At 48.8% G+C, this 17,593-nt stretch overlaps 1 protein-coding gene across 3 annotated transcripts in view; it reads left to right on the top strand.

Annotated features, from left to right (window-relative positions):
- Positions 1-17,593, top strand: part of CACNA1I (calcium voltage-gated channel subunit alpha1 I) — a 1,993,092-nt gene that overhangs the window by 131,490 nt on the left and 1,844,009 nt on the right. The gene's annotated exons all lie outside the window — the stretch shown is intronic.

The following is a 17,593-nucleotide window of genomic DNA, read 5'->3' as shown; positions in this document are numbered from 1 at the left end:
ATTAGTGTAGGTGATACCTAGATCGTCTAGATCATCGAAAAGGGGCTTCGTGAAGATTTTATAAAGTGTAGGGGAGACGCAAGATCCTTGCGGCACGCCACACGTGATAGGGGTGGGGTCGGCCGCAGAAGATAGTGAGAAGACTCTCATCGTACGGTTATTAAGGAAGGAATGGATCCAGTTGGTTGCTTCTTGAGAGAAGTGGGCGGCTATTTGTAGGTGGTTACACAAGATCTCATGGTCGACCAGATCAAAGGCCGCGGAGAGATTAAGGAGAAGCAATAGTGCTGTCTTCCCCTGGTCTCTCAGCTCGTCTATCTGTGTCTTGAGATCTATGAGTGCGGTTTCTGTTCCGTGTTGTGGCCTGAAGCCCGATTGTCGGACTCCTAAGAGTTGGAAGTGCTCAAGGTGTTGTTGGATCTGTTGGTAAGCTATTTTGTCAATGATTTTGAGAAGGAATGGTACTGTGGTGATAGGGCGGTAGTTAGTTGGGGTGGAAGGGTCTAAGTTCGGTTTTTTAAGCAAAGGGAGGACCCAAGACTGTTTTAAGTTGTTGGGTACGGTGCCTGATGTGAAAGACGCATTTATTAGTTTGGTAATAAATGGAGCAAGATCACGGGCAGCATCCTTGATCAGTTGAGCGGGGCATAAATCTCTGTGGCAGTTTGAAGGTTTGAGGGTGAGAATGGTATTTTCAACCTCTTTGGTGGATACTTTGTGGAAGTTGAAGGAGGGGTTGTAGGCTGGGGGGAGGGTGGACTCGGGTGAACCTTTTTGTGGGGGATGGTACTCTGCTTGGTGGAGGAGAGCAGAGATTCTTTTTTGGTGCTTATCTTACTCTTGAGGGATGAGATTTTATTCGCTAGGGCATTTTGAATGCCCGTGCACCAGAGTTTATCTTTGATACACGAATCTGGTGCTTGGATCGGGGATTCTATCTCTTTAAGAATTGTGAAAAGCTCTCTAGTGTTAGATTTAGCTTGTGCAATTTGCGTGCTAAATGACGATTGCTTAGCCAGTATGATTTCTTTTTTATATTGGGAGGCTAGATTACTTAGGTATTTTTTGTTTTTTTCTGAGGGGGAAGCTCGCCAAAGTTTTTCGCAGCGTCGTTTTTCCTGTCTGAGGGCTTTGAGGTGAGGTGAAAACCAGGAGTTAATGTGTTTCCGAGGCTTGCTCTTTTTTAGCTTCAAAGGGGCTATAGCGTCAAGGGATGAGAGCATAATTTTATTGTAGATGTCAACCATTGTAAGGGGATCAGTGTGATCTGGGATGGCGTTCAGAGTTGGTATGATGAGCGGGATCAGATTGTCAGGGGTGATGTTCTTTTTATTACGGGATTGGATAGCTGGAGCTATGTTGTTGGTTGGTGCTGGGGTTGCCTTTAGGGTGAACGAGATCAGATAGTGGTCTGTCCAAGGCTGCGGGAGTATGGCAGAGACCAAGACTGGGCAGTTGTGCACGGCTAGCCAGTCCAGAGTTCTCCCTTTGATATGGGTGGGCTCGGTAATCTTCTGGGTGAAGCCCAGTTCCTCTAGGGTGTTATTGATTGTACTGGCATTGGCGTCTGCAGGGTCGCTAAAGCCAAGGTTAAAGTCTCCTAGTAGGATACGTTGTGAAGAGTTTTTAAGATTATTTGATAGGATGTCTGTGAGGTCTTCTTCGAAAGATCCTAGGGGGCCCGGTGGTCGGTAGATAAGGTGGATGGAGATGGATTGAGTACTAGAAAGTATTAACTTAGCTGTTAGAGATTCACAGGAACTAACATTAGTGGGTGATTCAATTATGATAGTAAATTTGGTTTTGGCTATGATGGCAAGACCTCCACCTCTAGAAGTGGTGTGATCAAGTCTTAGTAGCGTGTAGTCATCTGGGACTGCTAGCATAATTGCAGGGCCTGCCGTGGGGTGAAGCCAAGATTCAGTAACCGCTAAGAAGTCCAGGTCTTCATTGTGTAACAGGTCAGCGATGTCTGATGCATGAGCTACCATAAAGCGGGCATTTATTAGTGCACCCTTGGTTCCTAGATCTGCTGGGTTTAGAAGTAATGGCGCAGATTCGTAAGTACTTTTCTGGTCACGGATGGGCTCCCGGTGGAGTCTACTGTTCAATTGAAGAGGGTGTAGAGATGGATTCCTGGTTGCCTTGCTGTGGGTTGGTTTGGGTCGGGGGTCATAGAGTCTTGTAAGTCTGGCGTGTAGTCTAAGGTTTCTCATGCGAACAGGACAGGGTGTGGAGTTCATTTCAGTTAATATGTGTGGGTTATGTGCAGGTTCAAGTCCTGATGAGTTGGATAGCATGATTGGGTGTTGGCTGTTCAAGATGTGCAGTATTAATCTCAGTAACACTGTGTAAAGTGCATGGAGATACATTGTACAGTTGGCAGAATAGACTGGTGCACTGTAGTTAATGTCTGGTAGTGTGAGTCTAGTCTAGTGGGGCACCTAAAGTCGATTTGGGCAAAGTACGAGAGCAAGGTCACTAACATAGTGCAAAGGCAATGGGTCGCTTAGGTTCAGATTTTTAGCAATCAGGCACGAGAGCATAGATCGCTTGGTAAGGTGCAAGGCAGAGGATCATCTAGATTTGATTTCAACAATTGGGACACAAAAGCGTGGGTCACACTAGCAAAGGTTCATAGGCAGAGGATCATCTAGATTCAATTTTAGCAATCAAGGCACAGAGCATAAAACGCAGTCATAGGCAATGAGTCACCTAAATTCAATTATTAGCAGTCGCGGCTCAAAGGCATAGGTCGCTTAGTAAAGGTGCAAGGCAAAGGGTCATCAAGAATCAGTATTAACAGTTAGGACCCAGGACGTTGGTCACTCAAGTAGGGTGCAATGGGTCACCTAAATTCAATTTTAGCAATCAGGCACAAGAGCATAGGTCACTTAGTAAGGTGTACAGACGGAGGAGCATCTAGATTCGATTTTAGCAAACTGGACACAGAGGCATGGGTCACTAGTAAGGTGCAGAGGTGGTTAGTACTAGTCACAGATATATTAGGTGCAGTTTTGTGCGCAGCGCAGGTTTGAGCCAATGAATGTTGAACAGAGGTGTGCTAGATGCAGTTGCAGGTATAAGAGAGCATTACAGGTGTATTACATAGGCAAGAGTCAATAGAGGCGCATTCTGAGGGTAGCAGATCTTCAGGATGCAGTAGGTTGCTATGTAGCTCACACAAAAGACATGGTTACAAATATATGGCATACATGATGGTAGGGAGGCACTGTGTGTGCGGTGGACGTTAGCTGGACCTTAATAGGCTTAACCGAACAGTAACATCATGGGCAGGAAAGTTACCTTGGTAAAATCACTGGAGGTCCAGGGGGTCTGGCAGACGGCAGACTAGGCAGTCAACAGGCAGAGAACAGGCACCAGCCTTGTCCTCGAGGGCCTTGACGGTGGAGGGCCGGCTTCGCCTGCCGGCGCCCAATGGAGGGAGTAGTAGCTCCTGTAGCCAATCGGATGGCTCGGGGCTGCTGCTGGCTTCCTGGAGTACAGATGGCTAGGGCAACAAAGGGGCGGCCATCTTTGAAGGGGGTACCGTGTGTGCCTGCAAGCGGTTGCCTTGCGGTGCAGGGTGAATGCAGGGCTGCGTGGGGCACGAGATCCTGGGTGGGGTGTGAGCAAAATGGCAACGATGGGCTGCAGCGAAAATAATAATAATAACAATAATCAATTTCCCTAATCTACACCTTATTTGAGATAGCAACAAAACATCGGAGGTGAGATATAGTGGGAAACATAGGCCGTAAGCATTATTATACAGAAGATAATAATCATAACAATAAGCACACAATAACTGAGAATATGCTTTTGGGCATCATGGGATCAGGTGAGCGGGGACCCTGCACCCTCGTAGGGCCAACTCGAGGCTGATCCATGCCGCCACACCTGAGGGGGTACCCGGCCTCTCAGGTTCCCCCCAAAAGGACGTATACATTATTTCTCTGCTAATGACCAAAACGTATTTCTAGTGAATATATCCATGCCCACTATTGATAGATGAACCCCGTCTTGGTGGAACAATTGCCTGTTATTTGGGCAAATGCCCCCATACTTGATAAAAGTGAGACTAGTGTATTTGCTAAAGTTATTTTAGACTTTATTTAATTTCTTCCTGGCTATTTCTACTGCTTTATTTGAGTTGGCTCCCTGCCAGTGATGTCTGGGAAGTGTTTTAGATAGCATGACCGCTGTCTGCCTCCAGCATCCTGCAATCCTTCTAAGCGAGCTGTACATTTCAGATAACAGCTCCCTTCTACCCAATTGTGTCAGAATGTTGCCCCCTAAATGTATGATCAGAAATTTGGGGGCGGCGGGGGGATCCCTAACCCATCTGCTAACATGTTGTGCAGATCCTCCCACGTCATCCCCGGCGTGGCCCACCATGATTGTTTTTGGAAAATGTAATCCATCTTGGGTGTCTTCTAACCATCTGCTTGCTCTTGCCACAAAAGAGTGGCCCACAATCCAAGCTGACTTGAAGGGGGGATCGCCTGTTGGGAGAAACGGCAGTTTTATATCAAATCGTTTCTGATGCATCTCTTATATGTGCCCAATTTCCAGCCCGATTCCCTTGATGGCTTTCTCATCCATCAAAGCTGAGGTTGCCGACCAAATGCAGAAAGAGTGTGACCCGAATTCTGCGGATCCCAACCTAATGCCCTGATTACCTTTCTAAAGACTGTTTGCAGCTGGAACCTGCTGAGTGCCTTGCCATCCTTGTGCCTTAACAGTTGCCCACCTGTGTGTGAGCGGATGAGGAGACATTCTCTGGCTGTGCACCTGGGGCAGTATTTATTGTCATCTATGCAGTATAAGTTAATTATTCTCCCTTTACCTAGCTGATATATTTTGGATTTTCTTTGTCTAATGGCCATGCTTTCTTTGCCCAGCTTAATGTCGGCTACTTCTAAACCTTCATTTAATAATGTGTCTGTTTCACCACTATCTCGCTGATTTTAAATGCCACAAAGTAATTTAGTGTAAAGCCCGCCCTGAATCATGCTGTTTCATATGTGTCACTGCATACCTTGTGTAACATGTCTATCAATCTCTTTAGCTTCTCAAAATTCAATGGGTGCTTTGTATCTTTTTAACTCCCTCCAACTTGGCCCAACCTTGTAAAGCATACCTTGTAAGCTTGCTGTGGATGGGTCCCACTCCCGGCTAGTTTAATATAATAGGGAATTGCTGCCAAATCGGATGATGCCCACGATTTTTTCTTATTCTGCTTGAATGACCAATCAAGAAAATCATTCACGTGCCCTTCATTGATGTCTTTGATGTTGTGCTCTTTCATTATTTCACCAACATTTATTAGGCATTTACTGTATAGCTTGCCCGTTTTTTGGGCCAATGCATTTTTTGCCAGATCCATCAATATGCCTGTGGCTCACCTGCTACTGGATGGTCTATCTCATGGCCTGCAGCACCCGTGCCTTGGGAGCCGCTATCTGCGATTTTGGCCCTTGCTCCACTCCTTCCCTTGGCCAGTGTGTGGGTTCCTATTTGTCCTCCTCTAGTATTTTGCACACCTCCTCTGGCACTGCTGCCATCAGCAAGTCTGTTAGTGGCCTTTGTGCCCTGAAGGATTTTAGCTGAAAATGAGATAATGCAACAGCAGCGTCATTATTTTTCCTGGCGATCTGCCTGGCTTTTAGAAGGACGTTGAATTTCAAGGCATATCTAGTTATCGCTCTTAATACTGTGAGCACCAGCTGGCATGAAGTGGACCCCTGTTTAGGACATGCATCACTGCCATGTTGTCCGGCCAGGTAGTCAACTCTGTGTTTATTAATATTGAGCCCTATAGATAGATAGCCATCCATATGGAAAATATTTCCAGTGAAGTGATTTTTGTTGTCCAACCTCTGGCCTGCCAAGGCGTGGGCCAAGGCCTTGAGCACCATTTGTTGGCAAAGAAACTCCTTAAATCTTTGGCTACTGGGGCGTCTGTAACTACAACTCTTTTCTCTCAGTCATTTATTGGCCTGCAACAAATGGCTTTCGCATTAAAATTGTTCAGAAATTCCTCACAAACTAACAGATTCTTTTTCAACCTTGGTGCCTAGCCTTTTGCGATGATTTTTCTTTGTTGGCCCTCTCATTTTCATCTCCAGGCTCCTGTAGAAGACCCTTCCTTGTGGTATGATTTTTGTTGGAAAATTGAGTTTGCCTGGTGGGGATTGGATTTCCTTCAATGTCGCTTTGTCTCTGCGTACTAGCTTCTTAACCTTGTTTAATAAATCTGACACCTTCTCCTGAGGCATGCAGCATTCCCCTTTGCTGGAGTCAACTTCTATTGCCAAAAAGAACAACACTTGTGCTGGCCCCACTGGTTTATCCCTTGCTAGAGAGGTCCTTAGTTCTGCTGAGATGTCCTCGCATTTTCTAAAGGCCAGAATATACAACGCTGATCCTTCTGGCCCTGCAAGCAGAAAATCATCTAGGTAATGTACCACTAAAACCCCTGGCAGGGATTTGTGTAATGTCCACTGCAAAAACGAACTCACTTGCTCAAAATTTGCACATGAAATAGCACAGCCCATTGGAAGGCATTTGTCAAAATGAAATTCTGTCAAACTGAAAACAAAGCCATGGGAATGCGCTCCTGTGGACGGGTGATAGCCTAAATGCAGATTGTAAGTCTGCTTTTGCCATCAGTGCATTCTTTCCTGCCAACTTCACTATGTCCACAGTCTCTGAAAGCTACTGTAGGAAACTGCTGCTTCTGTGCCAGAGATCCCATCATTAACTGCGCTGCCATGGGGCAAGGACAGGTGGTGGATTAACCTAAACCCCCCCCCTTCCTTCTTGGGTACCAAACCCAGTGGCGGGCATATGAATACCTTGAATGGGAGTTTGTTAAATGGACCTTCTACCCTATCCAGGGTTATTTCTTTCCTGATTTTTCCCTCACTATGTCGGGAGGCAGCTTTAGAGATTTTAGGTTGTTTGAGATGAGTTGTGAACCCTGCCCTTTGAAAGGTTTTCTAAAACCTAGTTTGAAACCTTCCTCAATAAACGTTCTGGTCTTGGCATCCAGGAAGTGTTGCAGCTGTTGTGCTAATTTATCTACCCTGATGACCCTAAAACCGTGATTCCCTCTGTGTTTCTGTTTGTAGGGCGGGGGAGGGGGGTTTTGTGCACGTGCTGCTGCCATGTTCCCCCCACATGTGCTGCATTGGTGTTTGAACTTGCAATCCTTGTCCCAGCTGCAAAACCCTGTGTTGTACTTCCAACAGTATGCCGGGCTGTTATCCCGTGCAGCCCCCCGGCCTTGGGTGGGTGAGCATGTGTAATTGCGCTGGTTATTTTTCTGCCCCCCAGGGGCATGTTTCCAAAAGGCCTGTTTGGACCTGTTCAGAAATGATGTACTTTCTTGGGTTTTTGTGGATTACGGTATCTCGCATTCCCCCCTTTGTGGCCCTGGCTCCTCTGTGAGGTGTGTTCTGTGTTCTTTTTTAAAACATTAAATGAATATAACTTGGAATCTTCTTCTTCCCACCCTAACTTCGGGACTTTTTGCATCTCTTTACTAAATTCCTTGTCAGAATTGAGCCATGCCTCTCCCACAAACGTATTGTGTATCTGGAGGGTCATGTGATGGTAAGCTACCAGAGCTGTGCCCTCTTCTGGGAATTCTTTCAGTATGATTGTGGATAAAATATGGAAAGCTGCTTCCCAGTTTTGCAAGGTTTTTTCTACTTTCCCCTTTTTGCCCTCTCCTTTTCTTCCTCTTTCCTGTCCTTTTTACTGATGTCAAAACCCATCTCTTCGTATTCTACAAGTGAACATATTTCAATGAACTGCTTATTCCAAATGCGTTTCTTAAACTTTTTTCCTATGTGGCAAGCAATTGTCTTTTTTTATCTTTTTGTATATGTTTTTTCCTGCTGTCCATGGTTTTCCTTTGCCCCTGTGGGCCCTTTCCATGCTGCTAGAAGCTCCTGATCTCCCTCACTGCTGGTGTCTGATTCAGACTCTGAGCTTTCCTACTTGCCAGTAGTGGAGCTGTCATTGTCCCTCCTATTCCGCTTTTTACTGTCGCCTGCCCCTGTGCCCCCTTCTTTGTGCAATTGCAATAGCTGTTCTAATATTGCTCTCAATTCCTTATGAACAGTACCTGGCTTCTCCTTTCTTTTCTTCCTTGGTTCAGATCCGGTTGATATTGGACTGCTGATCACGTCTGTGCGCTTCCTCTTCCTAGTCTGGTCATCTTCTTCTCTGTCGTCTTCCGATGTGTTCATTGTTTCGCCAATTTCTTCCCCAGGAGTGACTTCTGCAAGCTTTTACCTCACTGCGTCCATGCCGTGTGCCAACTCTGCCTCTTTGGCCCATTTGTTTCTAATAAACTGAGATTATTTGCCATCCTGCAGCGTGTCAGCCGCTTCTTCAGCCTTGTTCCACACTGCTTTCATCGTAGCTGCCTGTCCGGGAATTGCCTGGCCCAAAGCAGAAGCCGAGCAGTAGTGTCTGCTATGGCAAGCTCTTAGGTGCCGCTGTATAAGTCCCCTCGGTCCTCCTGGACCGAGCCCTTACTTGTTTGGTTGCCGCGCAACTTTTTCTGTGCACGTCCTCCATTCCCTTCAGTTGCTCATCTGTTGGTGGGTGGCCGGGCGCAACCGGACTGTGGGATGGACGGTTGCCTGGGAGCTGGGGGGGGCTTAGGGGGAGTAGCGGCTTTTAGTCGCTGGGTCCCGCGCCACCTCTCTGCTCAAAGCTGTGGTTCTCTAATGTACGCGACATAGGCAGACCTTGTGGTTGCTTTCCAATTTGACAGCCGAAGTGCCTCAGTGCTGCTCTCTTGTTGCCCAGGGACATGGCACTCTTTGCGGCAGTTTCACCACTTCTTCAGCCAGGTGCCTACTGCTGCTCTTCTACTGCCTGCGAACCCCTTTCGGCTGCTTGCAAAGTTTTATCCGAGGTAACCCAACGGCAGCCCACTTTGCTACACAGGCAGTGGCTGAAATTGGTCGAACGTTCCGCAATAGAACTCTCTCCCTCCTCCTATTCCTCCGTGTGTAGCCTCTACGTGCTGTGGGGCAGGCAAATTATGTAAGGGCTATGTTTTGCCCTACATCCTTATAGGCATAACTTTGCATGAGGGCAGAAAGACACCCCAGGTGCTAATTTGGGTGGCCAGATGCCCAACCTGTCCAGTTGGTGGCCATCCTTTGATCTCATTTGTTCTTGAGGACGTGCGAGACCCAACCCAAAACGAATTTTAGAAATGGAGGCACAGCTGCAAAGCAAGTCTGTCCCTCAATTTCTAAAAATATTTTTGGGTTGGATGTATTTGTACATCTGTGCACCCCTCTTGGCAACAGGGCTTCTGTAATTGTAATACTATGCTTTTGTTGAGGCAATGCTAGCTCATCTTAGTGGGGCTGCTATACTTTTGTTGAGGCAATGCTAGTTCATCTTAGTGGGGCTGCTATACTTTTGATGGGACAAGATCAGCACTTCTCCGTTGAGCTGCTACACTCCTATTGACAAGGCCCCAGCACTTCTCAGCAGATTTATTTATTTTAATTTTAATTGGTTATTTATAATGCATGTAATACCCAGAGGTTTCTAAGCACAGACTGAGAGATCAAACCTATGTTGGGCGGACCGAAGGATCGAAGCTGTGTTGCTCCATATCGTCTTGCTTCCAAGGCAAGCAGGTTGCCCCTGAGCTATCCTCCATAGACTCTGAAGATCTGAAGTACATTTAATGATAGAGAACCAGAACTATTGAGCAAGTCTGATATCATCTTCATCATCGATCTCTCTTCTGCCTTTGATACTGTCAACCACACCATCCAGCTCAATCGTCTCCGTGATAATATGGGTATCACTGGTCAGGCTCTGGCGTGGCTGTCCTCTTTCCTCTCCAATCGACCCTCCCAGGTCCAACTGGGGACCTTCCTCTCTGACATTTTTTTCTCTACCTGTGGTGTCCCCCAGGGATCTAACCTCTCTCCCTGGCTGTTCAACCAGTATCTGGCACTTCTTGCCCACCGCATCGCCGCTCTCTGTCCCAACTTTCAGTGCTATGCGGATGATACCCAGCTCATTTTCAGGCTACCCTCACCCTCTTCTTCCCCTTCCCTCATCTCTGACTGTCTTTCTGCTATCCATGAATGGTGTGCCACCAAAGACCTCTGCCTTAATGCCAGTAAGACTGAGATTCTACTCATCGGCTCACCCACTCCCTCCTTCCCTGCAGCTCTCTGGCTGGCCTCTCTTGGCCCTCTTCCTGCTCCTACCTGCAAGGCAAAAACCTCGGGGTCATTTTCGACTCCACACTCTCCTTCTCTCCTCACATCTCTGACGTCTCTAAGAAGTCACACTACCAGCTACACCTCCTCAGAGGTATCCTTCCTTTCCTCTCCTTCCCCCAGAAGCTCACTGTCTCTAGAGCCCTGGTTCGCTCGAATCTGGACTACTGTAACAGCCTCTATCTAAATCTGCCTGCCTCTACTCTCCGCCCTTTGCAACTCATCCAGAACAGGACTGCGAGACTTGTCCTTGGCCTCAAGCCCAGGGACCATATCTCTCCAGGACTGAAATCACTACACTGGCTCCCAGTGGCTGCGAGGATTAAGTTCAAAACCCTCTGCATTGTCTACAAGGCCTTCTGGGGCCTTGGGCCAAAATACCTTCAACTCTCTCTTCCTAAATATCTTCCTTTTCGAGCTCTTCGCTCATCCGCCTCCAACTCCCTCAGGGTCTGCCGCTTCTCCAAGCAACGAGTTGGGTGTAGATCTCTCTCTGCAGCAGGGGCCTCCCTCTGGAACAGCCTTCCTGCCTCCCTGAACCTTGAGGAGTACCATCTCCGGTTCCGGAAGCACCTCAAACCCTTCCTCTTTGCCTCTGCTTTCTCTCCCCCTCTCCCCTGCTTAAATCACTGAACCTGCACTGAATCTGCAACTGGGCCACTCACCGATCTCAGTCCTTGGCCCAGCCACTCTTCCCTGCACTGCCTCCCTGGCAACCCCTGCAATGCGGGACTTTCTCTGTGTCCCGACAGCCCCTCCTCCCGGCACTTACCTTGCACTTGCCACCAGCTGGCCCTTATTATTTATCTTGTATTCTACAACCCTGTACTGCACTTTCCCCTCTCCCTTTCCACTTGCACTTTTCCCTTCCCCTCTATCCTTGCACATGCGCGATCTGAATGACACCTAGCCTAGTAGGATCGTTGTCTGTCTCCCCTTGTTCCCCCCCCGCCTCGTCGCGCCTTGAAACACTTGTGTATAGGCCGCGTTACAAATGCCATATCATATCATATCATCATATCATCAGAATAACTCAACACTGTCGTGGTTATACAAGAGCTAATATATTTAAAGGGATGGAATGTCTCAGAATGTAGCAGCACTATTCAATAACCCAACGTGCTTAAGCATAGTTAATGTGAAAATACTACACTTCTCACTGTTGGGACAGTACTGCCACTTCTCACAGAAGCTTCTGCACCTTTTATGGGGCAGCACTAATCCAGTCTACTGGACAGCTTCACCTTTAATGGCACTTCTCAATAGGACTGCTATACTTCAATAGGAAATGACCAACACTACCCCGCAGGGAATTGCATACTCTTGATGCCACCGAAGCAGCACTTCCACCCACCACAGCTGCTTTATTTTTAATGGCACAGCGCATGTACTTCTCAGCCACTATACTTTACATTTAAACAGACCAAATTGTCATTTCTCAGCAGGACTGCAACACTATACCATTGTGTTCTGTATGTTGAGTACTTCTTCACCACCAATGTGGGTTTATGGCACTCTCCCACTGTCTAAATAGTAGATCTTGCTACATTCAATTGGCAACAGGCATGTTCCGAGCTGCCTGCTCAGGATGTTGGAATACATGATGGGGCAAGGGATAGAAGGCTTGAGCCTGTAGGATAGCAGAATCAGCAGGGTCTTAAAACCTGCTGACTAATTCTGGAGTGAGGGGCCATGGAGCAAAATGAGCCTGATCCCCTATACAGGGGGTAGTTACTCCTTTATCTCTCCTGAATGAAAGAATGAGCGCTCTCAGAAACAAGTTATCACCCCTGCACCCACAATGAATGAATATGGTATGGATCTATAGATCGAGAAAACTGGAGTGAGAACTCAGAGTGTTTTAACAGAAATATAATTGTCTTCCGAGATGGGAGACTGACTCCATTAATATACATGGGGTCACTGAGATGACCAAGAGTGAAACTGTACGTTCAGTTGTGAGATTACCAGTAACTACTAAGCTCTAAGGAGTGAGGTGCCCACTCAATATATAACACTGTTTATACGTGTGAGACCCATCCTTAATGCTTGCCCAAAGAGCCTTGGCCAGAGTTTCACATTGAAGAAGTGAGCATGTGATCCGGGGTCTGCAGCCCACACACACGCATGGGATTCCCATGCACCCACTTGAGAGATTTGCACCAAATTAGAGAGATTGTGTTCCAAGGTAGGAGGCACACACACAGTCTTTGCTCTGAGGTTTGACACACTCACGGGATGGGATGGCATTTCGTTCTCCCATCCTAGTTGTGCTGCTCTGCCTTTTCAGGGCTACTACAACCTGGATGATTGTAGAGGGGTGGAGTAGGGGCAGTGTTGGCCTACTGGGATGCAACTGTAAGGCTGAAACCTCCTTTTTACTTGACTTTAGTATATGCAGTACATGCCAGCCAATGTTTCCCCTGTTCAGCGACCCCCATCCCCCTCGCACCAAGTTGGCGACTACATGCAAATGCGGTCATATAACGTCATATAACCGCTGGTGATGTCACTTCCTATATTTGGGCACCCCCCCCCCCGGGAAATTCATAAGTCGGCTCCCCTGCTAATCATCATAAGTACACATCAAGCGAGAACCGCCACGCGAGAATGCCCCCCTGTGTGACTACTGTAGGGAAGGGAGTGTGCGTGAAAAAGGTGACCATACAGGGGTGTGACTACTGTACAGGGAAGAAGTGGCCATGCAGGGAGTAGGGGCGGTCGGGCAGTGAAAGGCGGCTCAGGGATGGGAAAAGACTGCAGAACAAGAGGGGTATGTTCTCGGGGGAACGAGTTCTCCAAATAAGAGATGGTTCTACAAAGAAGGCTGGCACTGAACAGGGAGGACAGGAGGCAATACAAGGACATGAGGGCTGTAACTAGGAGTTTGGCCTGAAATGTCTTTCTTTCATGTTTCTTCTTTTTCTTTTAATTTCTTTAACCACTTGCTTCCTTTCTCGTTCCAACATCTACTGGCGTATTAGGACTTCTTCCTTTCCAATCTTTCTCCAGTACAATTGTTGCTGTTCTCTCTTCGTTCTTCCGTTCTGCTTTCTTTCTCTCTATCATTTTCCGTCTTGCGTTAGTAGTGTGCTTCTTTCAGTCTTTCCCCTTTTCCATCCTTCTTCCAGGTATTTCGTATGTTCTGTTTCTTTCTCTATTTAGTTACGGCGCGTTCCTATCCCTCTCCGCTCCTCCACCTTTCACAGTTGTTCTGTGCACTCTTTTGCATGTGTCCTCGTTGTATTGGTCCTCCCCTTCCCTCTGACTCCCATAAACCCAGGAAGTGCAGCCTGCACGCTACGTGCATGCAACTGAGACCCGGAGATGACACATTAAAAGCCTAATTAGGTAAATGGGCCACAGTGCCTGTCGCGTAGATATAATATGTGGGGTTTGGCTAAAATCCAAATATGATAGCTCAACGAGTTCGGGCACCTGCTGCAGGGGCACATGTCTCACCTACACCAAACAGACTGTCAACGCAACAGGGACATAGTTCTTAAGTTGCTAATACGGTGATTATTGGCTTGCAGCGTCGTTGCAGACCTGGGAGTTCCCAGGACCTTTAAGTAGCACAATGCATGCTCCAGAAACTGTTACCTCCTTTCTGGCTAACTTCCCCGTCTCGCCACTACAGCCAATGTCCTCTTCCCCTCTCGGCCTGGCTCCGCGTGCGCAGGGGCCCGTCCCCTCGCGCCTCGGTTTCCCGCCTCCTTGACCCTCCCGCGGAGAGAGCGCCCAGCAGGGCGGCGCGCGCAGGGGCGAGGCGTCTTTCAGCCTCCGCCCGCCCCGCCGGGCAGCCTCGGCCTGCGGCTGCCAGCATGGCGCAGCGGCTTTCATGGCGCAGTCTATTAGCAGGGACCCCGCAGGGCGCAGCCGAGGCCCTCATTCTTCGGTGTCCCCGAGTCTCTCTCCCTGTCTCTCCACCATCTTTTGTTCTCTTGTTCTGTCCCCGGCGGTCGCGTAAACAACTGTCTTCCGTTCTTATTCTTCTCCCGCGAGAGCTGCTTTGGGGAATTTTGTTTACTGTGCCCGTGGATTTATAAGAAGGGAAGGGGAAAGGGACTGACTGGACTGAAATGAGAGCGTAATTTGAAGCGCTGCATACCTGGCAGCCAGGGGCCTCAAAAAAGGGCCTTGCAATCCCAATGGCGCATGCGCGGCCGCCATCCGGAGCTCCGGCCTGTGCATGAATAGCGTTGCACTTTACAATGCCCGAGTGCAACTGGGGTAGTTCTGAGGCTCTCCCCTGCAATGGCGCCACTGTGAGATTTTTACATACACGGGGGTGGCGAAGACACCCCCCCACCCGCGCCTTCTTGTGTGTGGAGCCCTGCATGGCTGACCGTGTAGTTACAGTGGGTGAGTTCAAGGCTCACTATCGCTGTTTTGGCTTCAATTAATGATCACTACGGAAACATCTATTACTTCCGGTGGAAAGGGGTCATTTCCTGATTGAGGAATCATTTTCGGGTTGCATTTCTTTCAACAACAGAGACATTTCTGTACCTTAATTTGAGGCCCTGGTCCCAGCTTCTTAGTCGTTCAGTCCCCTTCAATTGTCCCTTTTGTGTTGAAGCACCAACGGTTATCTCCAGGGCAGGTTCTAGACAATATTGCGCCCATGGCGAAACACCAGAATACACCCTACCCCACATTGCTCGTCTACTGCTACCGCGCACTTGTAGGGTTTTGCGCGGGCCCCTTAAACCACGTAGGAGAAGCATCACGTGGGAGCCGGGCTACGTGCGACTGTCTTTATTCTCATACAGTCAGAAACTGCCCAACATCCCACTAGCCCCCTCCCTAGCCCAACGTCACTTCCCCTTGCCAGGAAGAATAAGACCGCAGCGGCGGTCTGCCCACACAACGATGTGGGCGGGCTACAGAGCCCTCGTTAACAACCTGACACCTACCCCCTTTTTAGCAATCGAGGTGCTGGCCCCTCCTCACTCCATTTCTTCTATGAGTCTGTGGGGTTTGATGCGGCTTCTCTGGGGTTGGCCACTGTAACCGGGCGTCCGCTCGGCGGGGCTCTGTGTTGACGAACTGTCCTCACCTTCTGAGGCCTCGCTCTCCTCCATGTAATAGCTGTCCTGAATGTGGTCGTGCTCACTGTCTTCTTCTCTGTCCTGTACGTCCTTTACGTAATACCTCTTGGGTTTGAAGTACGACACATTTCGAGTAACGGAGGATTGGTCGGTTCTCTGGGCCGTGATCATCGTCCCTTTCTTGTGCGTGACCGTCAGCGGTTCCGGTGCGAACGTGGCATCCTCCTTGCGTTGCTTGGGTTGCCGCAACCACAGTTGTTCTCCCAGTTCCACGTTATACTCCAGTGCCTTTCTTTTGTGATCAGCGGTGTCCTTCATTTTGGCTTTGGCTGTGTCGTCCTTGTGTCTGGCCTCCTGTTGAAGGGGCGTGACCACTGCCGAGTGTGTGTCTTCCGGCAACCATGTCTGAATTGGTCTGCGGAACATCAAGTCGGCTGGGCATATGCCCGTCGTGCTATGAGGGGTGTGGCGATAGTCCCTGAGGAACTGATAGAGTGCTTGTTCGAATGGTTTATGGAGGATGGTCGCTATTTGCAGGGTTCTTTTAATATTGGCCATAAACCTCTCGACCATCCCATTGGCCTGTGGCCATCTCGGTGTTATCTTCCGATGGAGGAACCCCATATATCTCGCGAAGTTCTCAAAGTCCCTGCTCATGAACGGCGCTCCGTTGTCGGATTTTATGATCCTGGGTATTCCGTATGTGGACAACATGCGGTCCAGTACAGGGATGACGCTAGAGGCTGCTGTGCTGTCAACAATTTGTGCTTCAGGGAATCTGGAGTGTTCATCTATTAACACTAATACATAGGTGCCATCTCTGAGGGGTCCAAAGAAGTCCACCGCTAGTTCTTCCCATACGTGTCTCGGTAGTGGTGACATGTGGAGTGGGTTTGGGTGTGGGGGCGGTGCTACCTGCGCACACGTCGTGCATTGTCCTATCATTTCCTCCACCATCGTGTCCAGCCTGGGGAACCACACTTTTTCCCTTAGTAGTCTCTTGGTGGCAACCACCCCTCGGTGGCCTTCGTGTGCTACTTGGATTGTTCTGGTGCACAGCGACTTCGGGAGGAGTACTTTGCACCCTTTTAGTATTACATGATCATCGACAATGGAGAGTTCGTCCCGGACATGGTCTATTTGCTTGATATCTTCTTGGATCTCCTCCGATTCCTGCTGCGCATGTTGACGCATGTGTGCCCTTCTGTCCTCCTGTATGCAGTGTCGCACGATTCGTAGAGCCGGGTCTTGTTCTGAATGTGCTATGATGTCTGCCCACCCCACTGGTAAGGGTTGCAAGTGGTGGACCACGTAATTGAGATATTCATCGGCGATTGATGGTTGAGGGTTGGCAGGGCCAGTCGGGTGGCGAGACAGATAGTCCGCTGGGTTGTCTTCTTTTCCCGGTCGATATTTAATGACAAACTTATAGTCCTGCAGGCGTAGACCCCATCGGGCTATCCTTGGCGGCATTCTTGACTTGGGGTCTCCGTAGATTGTAAGCAGTGCCTGGTGGTCCGTTATGATGGTGAACTCCTTGCCATACACGAACAGGTCGAAGTACTCGCATGCCCATACCACCGCCAGGCTTTCCTTTTCGGCCTGGGAGTACGCTTGTTCTGTCGGGGTTAGGCTCCTGCTGGCGTATGCGACTATGTATACTTTTGTGGGTTCATGTGGGTCAACTTGTGTTAATATGGCGCCCAGACCGGCGTCAACAATTACCTCGGTGCGTCTTCTGGCGTCATAGTAGGCCATGTCCTCCGCTCTCGAAATGGTATCTCGTATCGCCTCAAAAGCTTTCTGGCAGTCTGTGGACCATGTGTAGGGTTGGTCTTTACGCGTTACTAGGCGCAAAGGGTTGCTGATGGTTGCGTAGTCCTTTAGGTACCTGGAACAGTAACTGGCCAGCCCTAGGAAGGATCGAAGCTCCGTCGCGTTCGTCGGGGGTGCTGCTGAGTTGAGCGCCGCAACTTTATCCGGGTCTGGTCGCATCCCTTTGTCGGAGAATATGTGGCCGAAGAACCTCAGCGAGCCTTTCCCGAACTCGCATTTGGCCTTGTTAAGTGTTAGTTCGGCCTCTTGTAGTGCAGCACACACTCTGTGGAGAGCTGTGTCGTGCTCTTCTTTAGTCTTTCCAAACACGAGGACGTCATCCGAGTAGTTCAGGCAGTTGGGCACGTGCCTGATGACTCGGTGTATTTCCTCTTGGAAAATTTCGGCTGCGGAGGATATCCCGAAGCTGAGCCTTTTATACTGGAA

This window comes from Ambystoma mexicanum, chromosome 3q (genome assembly GCF_040938575.1).
Source record: "Ambystoma mexicanum isolate Mex_15411 chromosome 3q, UKY_AmexF1_1, whole genome shotgun sequence".
NCBI classification, from domain to species: Eukaryota; Metazoa; Chordata; class Amphibia; order Caudata; family Ambystomatidae; genus Ambystoma; species Ambystoma mexicanum.
The sequence above is the reverse complement of the archived record's forward strand: the minus strand, read 5'-3'. Positions and strand labels throughout refer to the sequence as shown.